Source organism: Semicossyphus pulcher, unplaced genomic scaffold (genome assembly GCF_022749685.1).
Source record: "Semicossyphus pulcher isolate SPU_LCO1_2020_fin unplaced genomic scaffold, fSemPul1.0.p SCAF_13, whole genome shotgun sequence".
In the NCBI taxonomy this organism is placed as follows: domain Eukaryota; kingdom Metazoa; phylum Chordata; class Actinopteri; order Labriformes; family Labridae; genus Semicossyphus; species Semicossyphus pulcher.
In genome coordinates, this window is record NW_027211637.1 from 5,129,120 (window position 1) to 5,146,978 (window position 17,859).

Below are 17,859 nucleotides of genomic sequence, written 5' to 3' on the forward strand. Positions count from 1 at the left end.
TGGGAGGGACTAAGACACAAGTAAAGGATGCAAGTTAAGAGACATGAGAAGCAGCCCATATGACAAATGTGACCATAGGTACCCCTCTGGCATCACTTCTGAATGCTGTCCTCTAACTTAATGTGCCACAAAGAGCACCGAAGACCACTTGTGGTGGTGGTCAGAGGCCTGGGTTGGTCAGACAGACAGGACCTTCAACCAGGAGACTGGGTGTGATTCGTATATGAAACCACAGTCTGTCGACTTTTTGTTAGTTACTTAACATACATGACAGATCACATGATACATGATCCAAAAGGCGTGAAACGTCTTCAAGAACTTCAACCAAGTCCAGTTGCCCTTTGGATTAACCTTAGAATTACCATGACCTGGATGACTGAGAACCTTCACAGACCAAACATGATCTTTTTTCAAAACCAAACTGTCCCTATATCTCACAATGATAACCAAAAAGTTTATCCACACTGGAAACACTGACAAGGTTTCAGGACAATAGACGACCTGAACTGGCACAGAGACATGGGAAGACACAGACTAAACTCACTGGGGAGGTGAGACTAATCGGGCACAGGTGAGACTAATCGGGCACAGGTGAGACAATGAAGGGAGCAGGTGAAAACAATGAGGGCAGGGCACAAAATCCAACAAGTGGGAAAACACACAGAGGCAGGAAGTCGAACAAAGACAAGACATACATGGGGCAAGAATTACAAAATAAAACAGGAAATGTTCTGAACAAAGTTATGCAAATCAAAAACACATAAACAGCATTAACTCATGACATAAACCTACTGACACATAATAATAAATAAATAACATGTATTGGGTGAGAGGTTTACCCAATGGCAGCTGGGATAGGCTCCAGCCCCTCCACTACCCTGAACAGGACAAGTGGTGTAGATAATGGATGGATTTTCTCACTTTTATTTGGTCTGGTGTCTCTTGTGTTTTTTGTTTTGTTTGTGGTCTTGCTTCCCCTGTTGTCTTGTGTATCTTCATGTTGGTAACTTGTATTGCACTATAAGTTGAAATTAAAACCTAAAAATCTAAAGAAATAGGCTTCTCCGTGTGGGCCCTGTTTTTTAAAATAGAAACTGATCAATAAACAACAAAGTGATCGTCATAGAAACCGCTGTAGAATAGAACTGTCTGATGAAGGGAACTGATGTCATCATGGGACTGTTGAGGTCTAGAATCCTGTTGGGTTAGAAGTTGATCCACTCTTCAGTTCACCTTCAGTTGAAGCAGTTCACTACCTACAAACCAGAGCTTGCTGAGATATTTCATTTGTTAATTATTTGTGGAAAACCTCTTTTATTGAAAACATGTCACCGAAACCACGATCCTCCAGCTGTTCAACAGCAGATACACCAGAGAAGAAGGAGTCAGAAGAGTGGCTTGAAGTGCAAAAGTACGACGTACTACAAAGCCTCACAAATCGCTACCTCATCCTGGACTTCATTGGAAAGGGAGTCTACGGTAAAGTTGCCAAGTCTTCAGATTTAATCACGGCCAAGGACGTGGCTATCAAGATTCTGGATCCTGAGAAGAGCAGAGCTTCTGAAGGAGAGCTCCAAATACTCGAAGCTGTGAGCCTTCTTGATCCAGTCAAGACAAATATTGTACAGTTCTTCGAAATGTTCGAGCACAGAAGAAATACCTGTCTAGTTTTTGAAATGCTAGACCAGAGTCTTTATCACCTGATGTGTGGCAGACACTGGAAGCCGCTGTCTCTCTGTGAGATTCGGCCAATTGCCCAGCAGCTGCTGACAGCCTTTGACGCCCTCAAGGGCATTAGTGTCATTCACGGTGACCTGAAGCCCGACAATATCATGCTCGTAAACCATGACAACCAGCCCTTCAGAGTCAAACTCATAGACTTTGGCTTGTCGCGAAAGACCTCTGAAGTGGAGTATGGTGAGAAGTTGCATGTTATCGGTCACAGGGCACCTGAAATGATCCTGGGCCTCCCTTTCTCTGAGGCAATAGACATGTGGGCTCTTGGCTGTGTTCTCTCATCGCTGTACCTCTCCAACCACCTGTTCGGGGTACACTGTGAGTACCAGGTGATGAAGAACATTGTCGACATTGTGGGCCAGCCTGCTGACCACCTCCTCAGTGCTGGCTTTTTCACTGATATGTACTTCAAGGAGAACCAGCACTTAGACTATCCAAAATGGTGGCTGAAGACACCGATGGAATACCAGCTGGAAACTGGCAATGAGCCTAAAATATTCCAAAGGTCTGTCAATTCTCTAGATGACCTGATAACACACGAGCCGGAGACACAAGAGTCCATTGAGGTTGAGGATCGCAGAGCCTTCGTGAGCCTCCTGACGTGTCTCTTAGAAACAGACCCTGAGCAGAGGATCAGTCCTGCCGAGGCCCTGAAGCACCCGTTCGTCTCCAGGGTTCACCTACAAGAGGAGATGGACACCGGCATATACGCTCAAGACTCCCGTGCCAAAATGAAAGTCATCCCGATGGACAACTCAGAGGAGGACCTAACTCCCGTTAATGAGGCTGAGGAACAGCTCAACGTTGAAGATGTTCCGATTATCTGTCCAACTGCTGCAGGATCAGTCTCTCCTGGCTCCTGTGACGACATTTTAAACATGCCTGATGGAGCAACAGCTGCTGAACGTGCAGAACCAGCTGTCATCCAACACGGAGCCAGTAGCGGTCCAGCTGAGGAGGAGCCGAGGTCCGACACCGATGGTTCACCCGGTGACGGTGCAACCGTGAAAGTGAAGAAGGGCCGACTGCGAAGGATCAGGAAGTTCTTCAGCAGGGCCATAAGGACCATGTTTGGGATGAAGAAAACTTAGAATGCTGATATATGTGCTTCTAAGTGATTTCAATAAACAAGAATTAATGAATAAATAACTGAAAGATAAGCTTTTTTGTTATCAGGCATCTGCCTTTATACGTGATCTTGTAAAATCAATATTTTAGAAACTTATTACATTATTTCTCTGTATTGTAGCAAAGTATAAATTATATTACTGTGATTTTCTTTTTCAGCTCTAAAACTCAAACAAGTTTTGAAGCCCCAAATAATATTTATTTAGATTAATTTAATGTAGTCAAAGTGCGAAATGTTGTCTAATTACCTGAAGTTACTTGGTCAGGGACAGCCCTAAATGTCCCCCATCCTCAGGATTTGCTAATGTGATGTAGCGAGAGTTTAACACATTGTTGATGTTGAATTAAATGTTTTGAAGTGTGGTAAGTCAAAATGTCACAAACATTAACTTTAAATGTCGTCAAGCTGCCGACATACTGCAGCGTGTGCACTTCTTGCAGCAGTCACAGGTACCCCAGGGCACAGTTCTTGGCCCCCTCGTCATCTCCCTCTACATGCTTGGTCAAATGATACATAAGCATGTTTCTTTTTATAAATATATAAATATGCTGACAACACACAGTTTTATCTTTCAAGACTTAATGATCCACAGTGAAGTAAGTGAAAACTAAAAATGTTTCTTCTATCAATGTGTAGCATTGGTGGTTTATCAACTGATTGAATGTATAAAACACCATTCGGCAGAGTTTGAGGAGCATCATGGAAGACTGTGAAGCAATTTAATATTAGGTTTAACTGTAATTTTGATTAAGGATCCTAGTTTAGGTCTCTTAACACTTGAAATAGTATTGTTCACCTGACGATGGGCAGAGTGGCAGCAGCAGAAGTTCTTCCGGGCGGCCTCAGCATTTTGCAGGCTTTGAGTCTGTGTCTCTCCATCTCTCTCAGCAGCAGCTGGAGCATCTCTTCATGTCCTTTGGCTGAGGGGGGGGTCATAATGGCAGCTTTGCCATATTCAAAGTCTCTTCCGTTCAAAGTCTTTGTCTCTAACGTCATCTTCATTCAAAAACTTTACTCAATAGTCGCAAGATTTGGCTCTCAGGCAAGTTCAGTGCAACTTAGGATTCAGGATTCAGGAGTCGCTGCAGGCGGCGTTTTGTGGCCCAGCATTCCACAGGGCAGCATCCAGGTGAGAACCAGAGGCGAAAGAGCACAAGCAGCAATAAGGGATCCTGGCTGGCAGGACTCAAAGTTCTAATTGTTCCGAAATCAGAAGTTTTCTTCAGGGGTTGGTTGGATGTCCCTTCCAACATGCTCGGTGTGGCTAGAACTCTGCAGCGGGCCTTGGGTGGCCAGACGGCAGGCTCGACCCCCCTCTCTCCGGCCTTCGGCCATTAGGCCAGAGAGAGGGAGAGTCACATCAGTACATCAGTCCTGGGGTCTCAGCAGAAGAGCTACAGCAGAAGACTAGTCTTATCTCTTCTCCTTGGGTATTATCCATTGTGATAGGGGTGTTTTGCATTGGCGGAAGCTGCTGACCACTCCCCATCATAAACCATCTGTTGAGTCTTTCAGTTAAACTTCTTTAACAAACTTAATATTAATTCGCTTCACCTTTTTAATTCTACCATATTTTAAAGTTTTGCTCTCTCTCCTTTGAAATAAGACCAAATACTTAATATGGCTCACCGACTAAAACTCGATCCATTGAAATAAAAGTATTAAACGATTTCAACCACCACATAGATGACGACCTTAGTTGTTATGACAAATATGTATACCTGTACACATACATTTTTATATATGCATCTGTAAACCCTTTTGTACACCAAGTGAGTGAAATAACTTTAATAGTCTTATCAATGCTCCCTCTACCACAGGAATGTGTCTGTGTCCTGTGACGTGCAGAGGTGCTCAGAGAGATCTTGCAGGCAGATAAATTCACACAACATACAAAACACAGGAAAGGCAACCATTGTCAATTAGTGTCCTTATCAACCGATTCTTGTTGATTCCCTTTTTCTGAGGGTTGTTCAGTCCATAAGAAAGTGTTTATTTGTTAATCCCTTGTTAGGGGGTCCATGGCCCATTAGAGAGGTATAAGGGTTGTTGCTGTTTAACCCCTTTATCTTCTGAAAGGTCATTTCCTGAGGTGTCTGAGGACCTGGGATTTCACTGGGAAGCATCACTTTTGTCATCTTTTTGACTTTGAGTGCAAAGCCCATGAGGAGGTGTCAGGATGTCTGCTCAAACATCCTCCCTACGCTTAAGCACTAATGTGCACATGCATTCCTATCAGAGACTTTAGGAAACATGTTACAGAAATATAAGTCTAACATGCTAATGTAAAATAATTGAGGTAATAGAATACATATTAATTAAGAGTTCGGCCTACAGGTTTAGGAATTGTCTGTTTCTTGAACAACTGAAATCCAGAGTCACAGAGTGTTTTGTCATTTAAATCACATATGTGGTATTTTATTAAAACTCATTTTGTGACTTTCCTAAGCTCACCAATAGAAGGTGTTTTAAATTATTAGACCTATACTCATGTTGAATATGGGTGGGGCTAAGATGGTTAAACTTGATGTCAGTCAAACACAGTCTGTACACGCCCTCACACAGTCATAAGGAGGGGTCCAATCTCAGATCCCATCGTCTATAGCCTGACGACGATGTTGCCTCTGAGGACAACAGTGAACATGTCTGGCGTGTAGCCAGCGGTTAGCATAAACGAATTCCAGTTAAGACTTCCTTTTCCACGCGCTGCATCGTTTACAGAAAAAGAAACTTGTGATTGACTTTAATTAACGGGTCTTACTTTTGCTGAAACTTCAACATCATGGTGCAGATTATTAAAAAGTAAAAATGAAGCTTTGTCAGGTCAAGTTTGTTGATCGGAGGTCAGATCGATCATGTCTGATGCATTTGAGGAAGTCGGGAAACGCTGAACGGCTTTCATGACACCGCATCAAGCGAATTTGTCTCAAGTTGAATTTTTGATCTAGAACAGATTGTTAGCTGAACTTGCTTCAGATGTCTGTTTATAGAGATCAATAAAAAGCTAAATCGTTGTCAGATGACGCTGATGGGAGTCGGATGTCATTACGGCGGATTACGTTCTCCTGCTTTTGCTCTCTACGCGGACTGTTTTTCCTGCATACGCCGCAGCCTGCGTGACTTGTCATTACTCGGACGACAAGTGAAAATCCACGCCACTGTCTACAGATTCTACATTTCTATGTAGACCATGAGAATGTGTAGGGCACAGACTGAAAGACGTGGATATGGCTGCGAGGTCTGAGAAGTGAAGCTGAAGCAGAGGTGACTTAAACCTGCATTCTGTCTCATGGCCAGCAGGGGACACCTCCACTATTTGCAAAAAGAAGTCTGATTGTATGGAAGTCTATGAGAGAATTAGCCTGCATCTCACTTGATTTATGACCTCTGTTAACATTTTCCAAATAAGTTACTGTCTCTAGTTTGAAGTCTTCCTTAACACCGCATGATGGGGGGGCTGGTTTAGCTCAGTTGGCGGAGAAGGTGCTCCATGTCCAGAGACAAAGTCCTCGTTGCATCGTCCGCGGGTTCCTCTCCAGCTCTCTCCCACCCTTTAATATTCACCTACAGATTTGCCGTTGCACAGAGAAAAATATGTAGTTAACATTAACTAATTGTTAATTTAGGGCCTTAAGGAAAACATTAAATGGTTAAACATCCGAGGGTCTTTTTCCCTGTTTGTATTGAAAAACAACACTCCAAGCCACAACCCTGCAGTATCTGAAAAAGGCTTTTCCATGTGATACTGTTTGCAACAGCTCGTATAGTATCCTGCTTGGTCAAAACCCTAACAAAGTAGCTGCATACTACAGTAGACAGGCGATTATTTACCTCCCAAGTCTTTAGAACTTAAACTCCAAAAAGATGCATTAAAGAGAGACTGGAAAAAAGGGCCGACAAACTCTGCGCTTGATACACTTGTGCCTGCGCCAGAAGAAAAACAAGAGTGCGTCGAACAGGAGGCTGCACTCCTGGCTGAAATGCACACGCTAAGACAGGAACACATGGAGCCGGCTTGTGAAAGTTTGGAAACTTAAATCAAGGACCTTACGGAAAGGACAGCATTGTTTGCCTAATGAAACACAAATCTGGAGGAAAGGAGACGTGCAGGACAGAAGGGCCCGGCTGGAACGATCGATCATTTTTGTGATAGGCTAAACTATCTGCAAAGTGTGAGGGATCATACAAAACAGAACTAGAAGGCTTGGAGGAAAATTACATGGTTGGATTTGTGACTGACCCTGCTCATCACTTTAACTTCAAGGTAACTTAAACATCCACATTTAGAAAATGCGCTGAATACTAAACTAAAAGATAACACAGCAACCCCGAGAGCAATTATTTTCTGCTACCTCGACTGTCAAAAAAAGAACAACTACCGAAACAAGCATGGGACGCAGGATTGTTTACCAAGGACTGAATATTTACTCCAACCAAGACTACACACGTGGGGGAAGTAATTAAAAAGCTCAAGGAAAAGACTCTAACGGCAGTCTCTATACCCGGCTCAGCTGAAACTATTTCTGGAGTCGGGCATGAAAACATTGAACGCGCTGACAGACGCTGCGTCTGTGCTCAAGGAGACGGGGATTTACATTCAGAAGGACGAGACAGTTAAACTACAGATAAACCCCCGATACAGAGCAACTGTGATGGGGACGAATGCCAAAGATGACAGACAAACTTTCATCCAAGTAATTTAATCCAAATAAAGTGCCTGGTGTGCATCTTAATAAAGACATTAAAATAAACATGATGCAGAATGGGTTACAATGACGCGTGAACAGAGGCTACCCAAAACCTGCTGATTTGAACGAGAAGCAACATGCTTAAACGTGCTTAGTTGCATTAAGTTCTATACCTGATAAGAACTAGCCACATCTCTCTGTTTATAAAAGTTATTTTAAATTAATTTCCGAGGTTGTTTTTGTTGCAGCTTATTAAGTTTCAGCCTGGAGGGAGAGATGAATACATGTTTCCAATCACGGACCCAGGAGAAGATGAATCATCTTGCAGAACTACTGACCTTGATTGCTTCAAAAACGGAAACTCATCTTATTGATTGATTTTGTAATTGGATTATAGTTCATGCATCCTATATTAAGCAAAAAGGAGCAGCAATATTAATGAATAAATCTTTACTGTTTATTTCTAAGGAGGCTTTTAATGAGTATAAACAGAGACATGTTGGCTCGTTGTGACAAGTGTTGAGTTCTCTTTTAAACATTTCTGCCCCAAATTAAAATTATGATTTCTTCTTCAAAATGATCAAATGCAATTACTTAGAAAAGGGTATGATTATAATCAATGTATTTTAACACTGTTCAAAATGATCCATTACATAAGTACTTATCAAGGCCCAAAATAAATAATTATTACTAAGAAGTAAAGTCTGATCTCTCACTTTTAAATTGGCTATAACTATGTAGGTGACTATGCTGCTATTACAGCCACTATTACTACAGCTCTAGAAACAAGTAAGAGACCACTGCAAAATGTGCTTTTCTCTGCTTTTACTATTTATTGGTTTGTGTTTGTGTAAAATGATCTTTAGTTTTACAGTAAACAACTTTTGTCCTACTTCCAAATCAAATATTCTCATTGAGGGCTTTAATTTACAGAAAATGACGACTGGTTTAAAAACCAAAAGATGCTAAAAAGGTGTTTTTCAGACCTCGAATAACGCAAAGAAAACAAGTTTATGTTTAAACAACAGAATACTAATACTTTAACTCAGGAAGAGTTCACAGATCAATATTTGGTGGGACAACCTGGTTTTTACTTACAGCGTTCATGCATCACTGCATGCTCTCCTCCAGTCTGTCACAGAGCTGTCGGGTGACGTTAGGCCGCTCTTGGAGCAGCTCCTCTTTGTTTGATGGCTTGTGACGGTCCATCTTTCTCTTGATCACATTCAGGAGGTTTAGTGCAGTTTTGGATTGGGCTGGCCACATGAAGAGAGAGATGCTGATTTAAGGAACATTTGGAGTGGTCTCTTCATTTTTTCCAGAGCTGTAACGGAGTCTTTCTAAATAACTCTATCTGATTAAGCAGGAAAAATTCAGACAACAACTGACAGAATACGTACAGCTAAATAATGGCAAAATGTAACCCTGTGAATGATGGGAGGCTTGCAAAGCAGAGGAGAAATATTTGAAATAACAACCCCATTGAACACCAAAAAGAACATTTAGAAAATTAAAATTAGAGCACAGAAATACATCTTACGCCGGGGACACACCGGATGCCGAAGCGCTGCGAAGCGCCGCGCAAGGAAAATCCTGCGCGAGCCGGAGCACTTCCGTTCACACCAGACGCGCATTTCTCCGCGCTGGTCGATAAGCGCCTCTGCTCCTCAGCTGTCGTTTACTCACATTTGGAGCTGTTTTTTAATCATACTCTCTCTCTCTTGCTCTCTCTCTCTGTTTGCGTGTGTGTTTTGACACCCCACCCGCACCCCCTATAGCCAGTCCACTTTGTGTGTCTCTCTTTCTTGTGTGTGTGTGTGTGTGTGTGTGTGCGTGTGTGTCTGTCTCTGTGTGTGTGTCTATGTCTGTGTGTGTGTATGTGTCTATGTCTGTGCTTCTTCGTCTCTCTCGCGCTCTGTTTAGATACTGACAAATATATAAAAGCACACAAATATAACATCGCATTTGTCAATCGCGGTGTTTTATTTAGAAAATTGTTTTAATTTTGAAATTGACCGGATTCTCTCGTTGTTTCATGTGTGACTTTCTGCCAGGATTGACGCGATCACTCGCGGCTCGCGCAAAAAATAGACGCCAGACGCCGAAACGATCGTTGCAGGGCGCGAGCCGGCCGCGGAGGTGTGCGCCGCGGCGCGTCTGGTGTGAACGACACAATCGGTTAACATGGGCGCCAAAAGGAAACGGGCTCCGCTCTGCGGCTATTCGCGGCGCTTCGGCGTCCGGTGTGTTCCCGGCGTTACACTTTTTGTTTCAGAAAATACTGAAACTTTGAAATGGAAACTTCTGCTGCTTATGCAGTACATTTTTATTTTCCATGCAGAAACACAGGAATTCAGTAGTTTCTCAGATGTTATTCAAAATAACTTTTTTTTAAAGATATAATATGGAAGAATTTCATTTAAATAAATGTCTGTTAAGTCACTATCTATCGCAGAATGAGGTAACACAATGGTGATTGAGCCTATGGCCCACTGATGAAAGCCTTTGCATTTGCAGTATTACAGACTGGGTGTCTGGTGCGACTTTTGTGGAAAAAATCACAAGCGGTGCCCAGTAAGTGACGCGTTTTCCATCAGCCAGCAGTGGTTGGTCTGCCAGAGAGGGTAGGCGGAGCTAAGCGGCTGCTTTTCCGGTCTCTGCAAGTGTTGCGAGTAAACAGTACTATGGCTGAACAAACAAAGAAAAGATCGATGACTACAGATACAACTTCAAAAATAAGTGAAAATCCAAAGAAAAAGAAACAAACTCGACGCTCAGATGAAGGCAAACAGTCTTACAAGGAAAGCGACCATCAGCGAGGAAAGTCAAGAGTTACAACCGGAGCCAACCGTGGACGTCACACATGCAACACTGTCTGGATATCTGGGAAGTGTGCTCCCGCAATTACCGTTTATCGCCACAGGTGCCGCCAAAGACAAGAAACTGAGATCTTCGATATTACAACTTTAAGATCTGCAATTCAAATGAGGTATCCTGATATGGTGGTATCCGCTGAGGTATTCAGTGGTAAAACATCTCTGCAATACAATACCTCTTTAAATGAATAATGATAATAACTTACAGAAATCTAACATGACCATGAAACGTATTAATACATTATGTCATCAGCATAAAACTAGGGCTGCTATTAAGATTATTAATTGTTTATTTTCTTAATATATAAGTTTATTCTTGGTCTATGAAGTGACAGAAAAAGGTGAAAAATATCGCTCACTGTATTCAGAGACTCCGTAAAAGTCTTGTTTGTCCACCTTACAAAGACTTTCCATTCATTGTCATGAAGGAGTAAATAAAACCAGAAAATATTCCCATTCAGAAGCTGCAATCAGAGAATTTTCTTTCTTAAAATCTGCCAAAATAGGTGGCGAGTAGTTGAATGGTAGCCGTTCCATTAACACCTCCCTTCATATCTGCGGTCAGTGAGGGAGTCCTGTGAGCGGACTGTGTCTGATACGGCCGGCCGATTTATCAGTCTCACCCCTGAAAAAAAAAAAACATGGCAGCAGTTCAGGTGTTGTACTCATTGCTTGACAATGTGGACCCAGACCTTTGGTGTCCTCCATCACTCTTCCCCACCCCCCACCCCCCCTCCTGTCACTGCTCACCGTGTTGTGTGTAATAAACTCCAGATCGTCTCCTCTCCGTTCCTCCGCCGTCACAACGCTCTCCTCAAAATCGGCACAAACAAGCTGCGAGGTCAGCCGGCAGTCAAGGACTCTCCTTCTTTCTTCTGCTATGAGTGCCTTCTGCTGCGCTCGTCCTCTCTCAAAAAGCTCTTCGCCAGTGTGTGTGTGTGTGTGTGTGTTAGTGTGTGGGGGGACGTATTTTGAAGGAGAAATGATTGCGGGCAGCTTTGAGCATGGCGATCCAAAGCTTCACTTTCTCGTCTGAGGTGTCCCTCTCTGTATGAAACTCATCATTATACAAGGGGTGTGTGTGTGTGTGTGTGTGTGTGTGTGTGTGTGTTTTGCACGTTTGCGAGGCTCTGCAGACTTTTTATTCGAGATGAAAAAGGCAGCTTTGAGACGGACGATCCAAACCCTCACTCTTTGTATTGCTCTTGTGCGTTTGCATGTGTGTACACTGCAAGTCATGTATGTTAGTCACCATGCGTGTGTGTGTGTGTGTTTGTGTGTGCCAAAGAGATGGCGGGGGATAGAGTACTCCCTCTCTTGCACTCAGCATGACGATGTTGGGGGAAGTGCTTGGCTGTGAAGGCTTGTTTGAGAGAGTGTTGCTTATCTTCCATTAGACACATTACTGCCAACGTTGCCATCAAAGTGGAAAGACACGCACACACACACTCTCTCAGATTTAGAGAGAGACACACACACACACACGCCTCTCCTGGGGAGGCACTTGGCAGGATTCATCTGTTGGCAGTCTCACTGAGGAAGGAAAGAGGAGGAGGAGGAGGAGGAAGACAGGCGAAGAGGGGAGCATGATGTATCCACGGTCCAGGATCAGTCATTTTGCAGCCTGAACGAGCTCCTCAGCCTCCAGCAGGCTGCCACATCATTTAGTGAAGTATCATTGTTCCCTGAAGAGTCTTCTCTCGTTTGTTAGACTTTTTTCACACTACGCAACTCCATCTTTTCATCAAGTTTTTCTGCTCACCATGTCATTACAGTTCTGAGATTATCTGCGTTTCTTCGACTCGTATTTGTGAAAAATAGACCTGTTTCTGCTGCAGGATGGTGTTATATATAGTTAACATCAGAAGTGAGATATTTCAGCACACGTCCTGCGACTGTATGTCAGCATGACATCACACCCAGCTCCCCAGAGGGAAAACGACAAATGTAAATTAATCATAAGTCATAAAAAAAGAAAAGCCGCGAGCATATTTGTTGCATTTTTAAAGAATCAAGCAGACACTGCAAAAAGCCGCCTTAGTGCTTTTTAATCACATTTAATGCAGCAATGCAATTACAAGGCTGCCTCGTCAGTCCATTGCAGTGATTTCATAATTCACATACTGCTGAGACTTAAGAAAATAATCAGCAAAGTCTATTGTGCTCACAGTAACCATGTAATATTCATATAATGAGCTGCACTGAAGGCCAGAGGATGCTGCTTCTGACCGTTTCACTTCTGTATACACTTGCACACCATCAGCAGACTGATAGTGATTCTGTTTATAGAAGTGATTTTAAAGATCTCATTATAGTTACTCTAACAACCAATGCTAATCAGCAATATGACAGAACATATTAATGTATGGTAACATATATTATGATGCTGGGTGATCATTTGTTTTGCAACCCTCATAAGACTAGCTCTATGGACAATATATTGATGGAAATTTCACCATCACCTTCTCTCTCATGTGTTTAAATAATCTGAACTTCACTCTTAATTTTCTCTTAAAAGTGTCAAGTCACATCTCAGCTGGAGCGAGAGGCAGGGTTACACCCTGGACTGATGGCCAGCCAATCACAGGGCTGACAGGTAGAGACAGACAACCTTTCACGCTCATGCTCACACCTACAGGCAATTTTTTAGAGTCATCAATGAACCTAACGAGCATGTCTTTGAACTGTGGGAGGACCCCGGAGTACTCCACACAAAAGGGGCCCTCTTTGTCCTAACCCAGGATTCGAACTAGAAAACTTCTAGCTGTGAGGCGACAGCGCTAACCGCTGCTCCACCGTGCAGCCCCAAACTGAATATGCAACAGCCAATTGGCAAAGTACAACATCTGACTGACCAAGGTTTTAACATCATTCATTTACTTAAGCTCCCGAGACCAATGCCTCCGTACTTTTAGTTAATCAGAAAACAAAGTACATCCCAATGCATCTGTGTCAAAGCATTATGCCAAAAATACCAGGATGTTTGACGCCTAAATGATCTGACCTATAATCCTCTATGAGACGGAAGTTCAGTCATGTTGAATTTTTTGTATATTCAGGCCTTTTTTGCACAAAGGACTGATGTTAATGAGCGAGTGTAGTATGAGCAGTATGTTTAGAGTGGTAAGTCCCAAACTTATGTATGTAACTTTGTAGTTTGCAAGCAGTGTGAGTGTAAAAAGAAAAAGTCTGCAATTTTGAATACAGGGTCAGTAAATCAGGGATACACTTTGACATATGTAACATTAGGACAGGCCCGGCTGCGTCCCAGCCAAAGATGTCTTAGGATTTAAATCTGTAAATGTGAAGACAAAGAGCTTAACAGGTAAACTGACAACAGCTGATTTGTCCTGTTAAATATGGAATTAACAAATTACTTTCTGTTACTGGTCACTGAAAAAACATTTTTCAATATTTGAAGCAGCACTCAAAGGTCTTAGATTGGTTCTTCTTGGCAGAACCGACGTGGATAGGCGATAATTAGAGGTGTGTTTTTTTTTCTTGCTGATGGTTAAAAGTGTTTGTCTTCATCTGCACGTTGTATTTGCTTCTATTTTTTCTAACTGCACTTATTTTTCAAGTTTAATCATCAGTAGTCGTCAATCTTTCCTTTGTTTGTTCGTCTATTGTTTTTTATTTAGTCAGCCGAGAGCAAAAAAAACGTGCACCAGCTCCTGTGTTTTGACAATTTTAGTCCCCATTGTTAAGCTGTAGTTTTGTATTGATCAGCTGTGTAATTTTACAGACTGATCCTCTTGAGTGTGCTCAGTAATGTCCAAAAAGTGACATTTTTAAGGGAGTAATTCTGGCTGAAGTTGATTTTGTGTATTTTTCCATTAAACTCAGTTTCTTAGCTGTAGGTCATTATGGTATCATTTTCACTGTTCTGTACGCCCAGACTCTCTCCTAACCCACTGATTCCTTAACATGGCAACTTCCTCTCATGAACCTTAAACTCTGAGTTAAGTATACCCTGCTATTCTGTGCAGTGAAGTTACAGCCCTGCGTCAGTCCTTTGAAATCAACCCATCACACGATCAGCGGGTGGTATCATGTGACTTCCAGCATATGGGGGAAACTGTCTTTGAAGATGGCTGTAATGTGTTTGCTTCTCACGCTGCCTTTCATGTGGCTCGTATAACGACATTTACATTCTGATGATTTTTTAAAGCACTGTTTCAAGGAGAGAATGAGAAGGTTATATCATTTATATCACCCACAGTGAGGCATGCATTCAGTATGTATTTTTTTACTCTTTAACTTTGTCAGGCCCGTCAGGCTGCTTTGGAAAGTGTGTATAAAATGTTGCAGAAGACCCACAATTTGTATTTGACTTAAATTGCTGGTCTTCATTTTTTCTCTCAATATAAGCTTTATTTATCTTCAGTGAAGTTTTAGCATAAAACAGGACACATATTACATATTTGTGTTACATGACTGTGTTAAATACTTGATTCTGATTGGCTAATTACAGCATTTCAAAGTCTGCTATTTCTCGATAGCAGACTGTTGGTATGAAGAACAGACCGTTGCTAGGGATGTGGCTGTAATCGCACAATCCGGAAGACTAACTGTAATCATATCGATCCGCCGTAAGTGGTTTGGTACATCCAACGTCGGCTTGTTTACAGCAGAGAGAAAGCAATCAGGGTTAAGACACAAAAACTGAAGGCTACGACAGAGACATCTACAAAACTGAAGACAACACATCTGTCACAACTCTGACAGTGACGAGACAGAAAATCTTAATTCCTGCAGTCCCGTTAACCCGGTCTTACTTTACCATCAGGGGAAATGTTTCCATATAATGTGAGTAATAACAGCTAGGTTAGCTCATTTTAAGAAGGCTACAGAGCGACAGAGCGCCCATAGCAACAATTAACCGTTGCTATGGGCGCAGCTCTCACTGTGAGCATGGAAAACTAAAATTAATAAATCATCTCCAAATCAATTTTTTGTGTAAAAATGTTCATTTCTAAGTTAGTAGCCTTCAGAGTTAGACAAGACCGGCTCACCCTGTCAAAGTTCAATTCGGCTATAACAACCTGCTCACTATACATTATCCCTTACACAATACTTTAATCAGTGCAAAATGAGAATGGAAATAATTCTGGTTAAGAATAAAAACATGTTAAAATTCTCTTAACTTAAGCACGTGTAAACATCGTGCGTATTCACATCATGATGTCACTTTGCAGAAACGTTTGATATGTCGGTCTCATGTCCGAGTAAATGCTCGAGACTTTCAAGGTCAGACTTTGTAACTTTTCCGTTACACTTCCAACATGGCACACAATTTACATGTTGTCTTTTTATCATAAAAAGCCAAAGCAGCACCATTCTTAAATATGCCAACATCTTAACCCAGAATGATCTGAAGAAAAAACACTCTCTTAGCTTATTTGTTTGTGTCTTCATGATTTTTCTTCACAGGGAGATTAAACACATGCCTTGTTTGTCCTCATTAACAGCTCTGCAATAACTGCACTCACTCAGCTGTTTGTTTGATCAAGCTTAAAACCTTGAGGACATTCCCCTACTGCCAAAGAAAAGGGTTTTCCCCTTGCTATAGTAATCTACAATAAATGCCAACTGCATACTATGAATGAAAAAATAGGAATTAAATGAGACAAAACGTACTTATCATTCTATGCTTGTGCATGAGGCAGCAGAATATGCTGTCAAATAAAAGATAAAATTGAGAAACAGGAAATAACAAAAAATGTTCTTAAATCCATCTTTGATGCAGCCTGAGAGCGAACACGAAACCATCCGACTCTTTGATCTCGCTTTTAAACTCATCTGTTTTCCAACGCTGCTTCCTCCTGCACACCAGGTTCCAAATATCCCATCTGTGTTTTGGCTCTTTCTGTGAACAAAGCCATAATGAACATTTACATAATGGACACCTGCTACATGCCTGGATGACACAAAGAAAATACTTAAACAGAATGTTTGCAAATGTCTTTAGACTCGGAGCTGAACTGGATGTAAAAGTTGACTGGTTACTCAGTCCTGGCTGTTACACTAGAGTGAGCAAGCCAATGCATGTGCAACCAAACCAATGCAAAACACCAGTTCCTTCTTTCTAAACATGCTTGTAATATATAAGCAGAGAACTTTTTTAATCCTTTAATGCATGCAAAGGCTAAAGATCCTGAGGTGCTTAATACTAAATCTGACTCTGCTTCTTTTTTGAAACGCAGTACCACCCAGTATCCACATTTACACACACACAGGGCTTCTGAGTCCACCTTCATTAAGTGCTGCTGCACTCACACTCCAGCAAGATGAAACAAACAGAGCAAGCAGCAAGAAGTGCCATTTTTGGAGCCCTCCCTTGTGAAGCGCACACACACACTTGCTCAATTATGTGTGCTGCCCCCGGCCATTTTCAGACAGGGTTATCCATTACGACTCTGCAGTGACCAGGCCTAATTACACCGCTGTGGAGAGCCTCTTTTCCTACACAGTGGGTGTGTGTGTATACGGACACAGGCATGGTGTGTGTGTTTGTGTGCGACTGTAGCCTGTGAATGACTTTACATCCTCTGATTGGTTCTGCAATTACCCAAACTGGAGCCAAATTAACTGGCATACTGTGTAGTGTAGTGTAGTGTTCAAAGTATTGTTTGGGGTTCACACACACACACACACACACACACACACACACACACACACACACACACACACACACACACACACACACACTAACAGGCACGCTTAGCTTGAATCCAATCCTGCTCTTTCCCTCCTTCAGCCGGATGCCAGCGATTCCCATTTTCTGTCTTTCATGTCCGACTAATAGGCCCTCGGCCATCTTTGAGGCCCTGCATGGTATTTACAAAGGTCTGCTGAGCTGGACAGCTTGATACCTGTGGGCAGTGTGGAGTGAAACATGTAAACACACACTCGGTAATACCCTCACACTCAGCTTGGTGTGGTAGAACAGCATTTAAGTAAATGGTATTTTCTCAGTGTGGTCTGTAATGGTTGGCTGCACTGCAGAAGAGAGCTGAAGTCCAGACAGACACTGAATCCTGCCAGTTACACTTAGATTTTTGTATTGTGTGTCCTTCAAAAGCATTGTTCATTGTTTGCAACTTGTATTTTCATTTGACCCCTTAACCTACAAATGTACGTAGGTGAAGGGGTCAGTGTATGTTGTTGTTGTAACAAGAACATGTTGTCGTCGCTCTCTTTGCCTGTCTCTATCCTGCATCTCCCTCTATCCCATTCTTCGGCCCATCCAGTCGAGGCAGATGGCTGTGAGTCTGGTTCTGCTCGAGGTGTCGGCCTGTTAAAAGGAAGTTTTTCTGCCAATGTGCCGAATGTTGCTAAGTGCTACTCATGGTGATTCATGCTGGGCCTCTCTTTACATAACATAACAAAGAGTCGGTCTAGACCTGCTCTTTCTGTAAATGTCTCA

At 42.3% G+C, this 17,859-nt stretch overlaps 1 protein-coding gene across 1 annotated transcript in view; it reads left to right on the forward strand.

The window, feature by feature from the left end:
- The window catches only part of vstm2l (V-set and transmembrane domain containing 2 like), a 67,311-nt gene that overhangs the window by 8,802 nt on the left and 40,650 nt on the right, over window positions 1-17,859 (forward strand). The window lies entirely within an intron of this gene.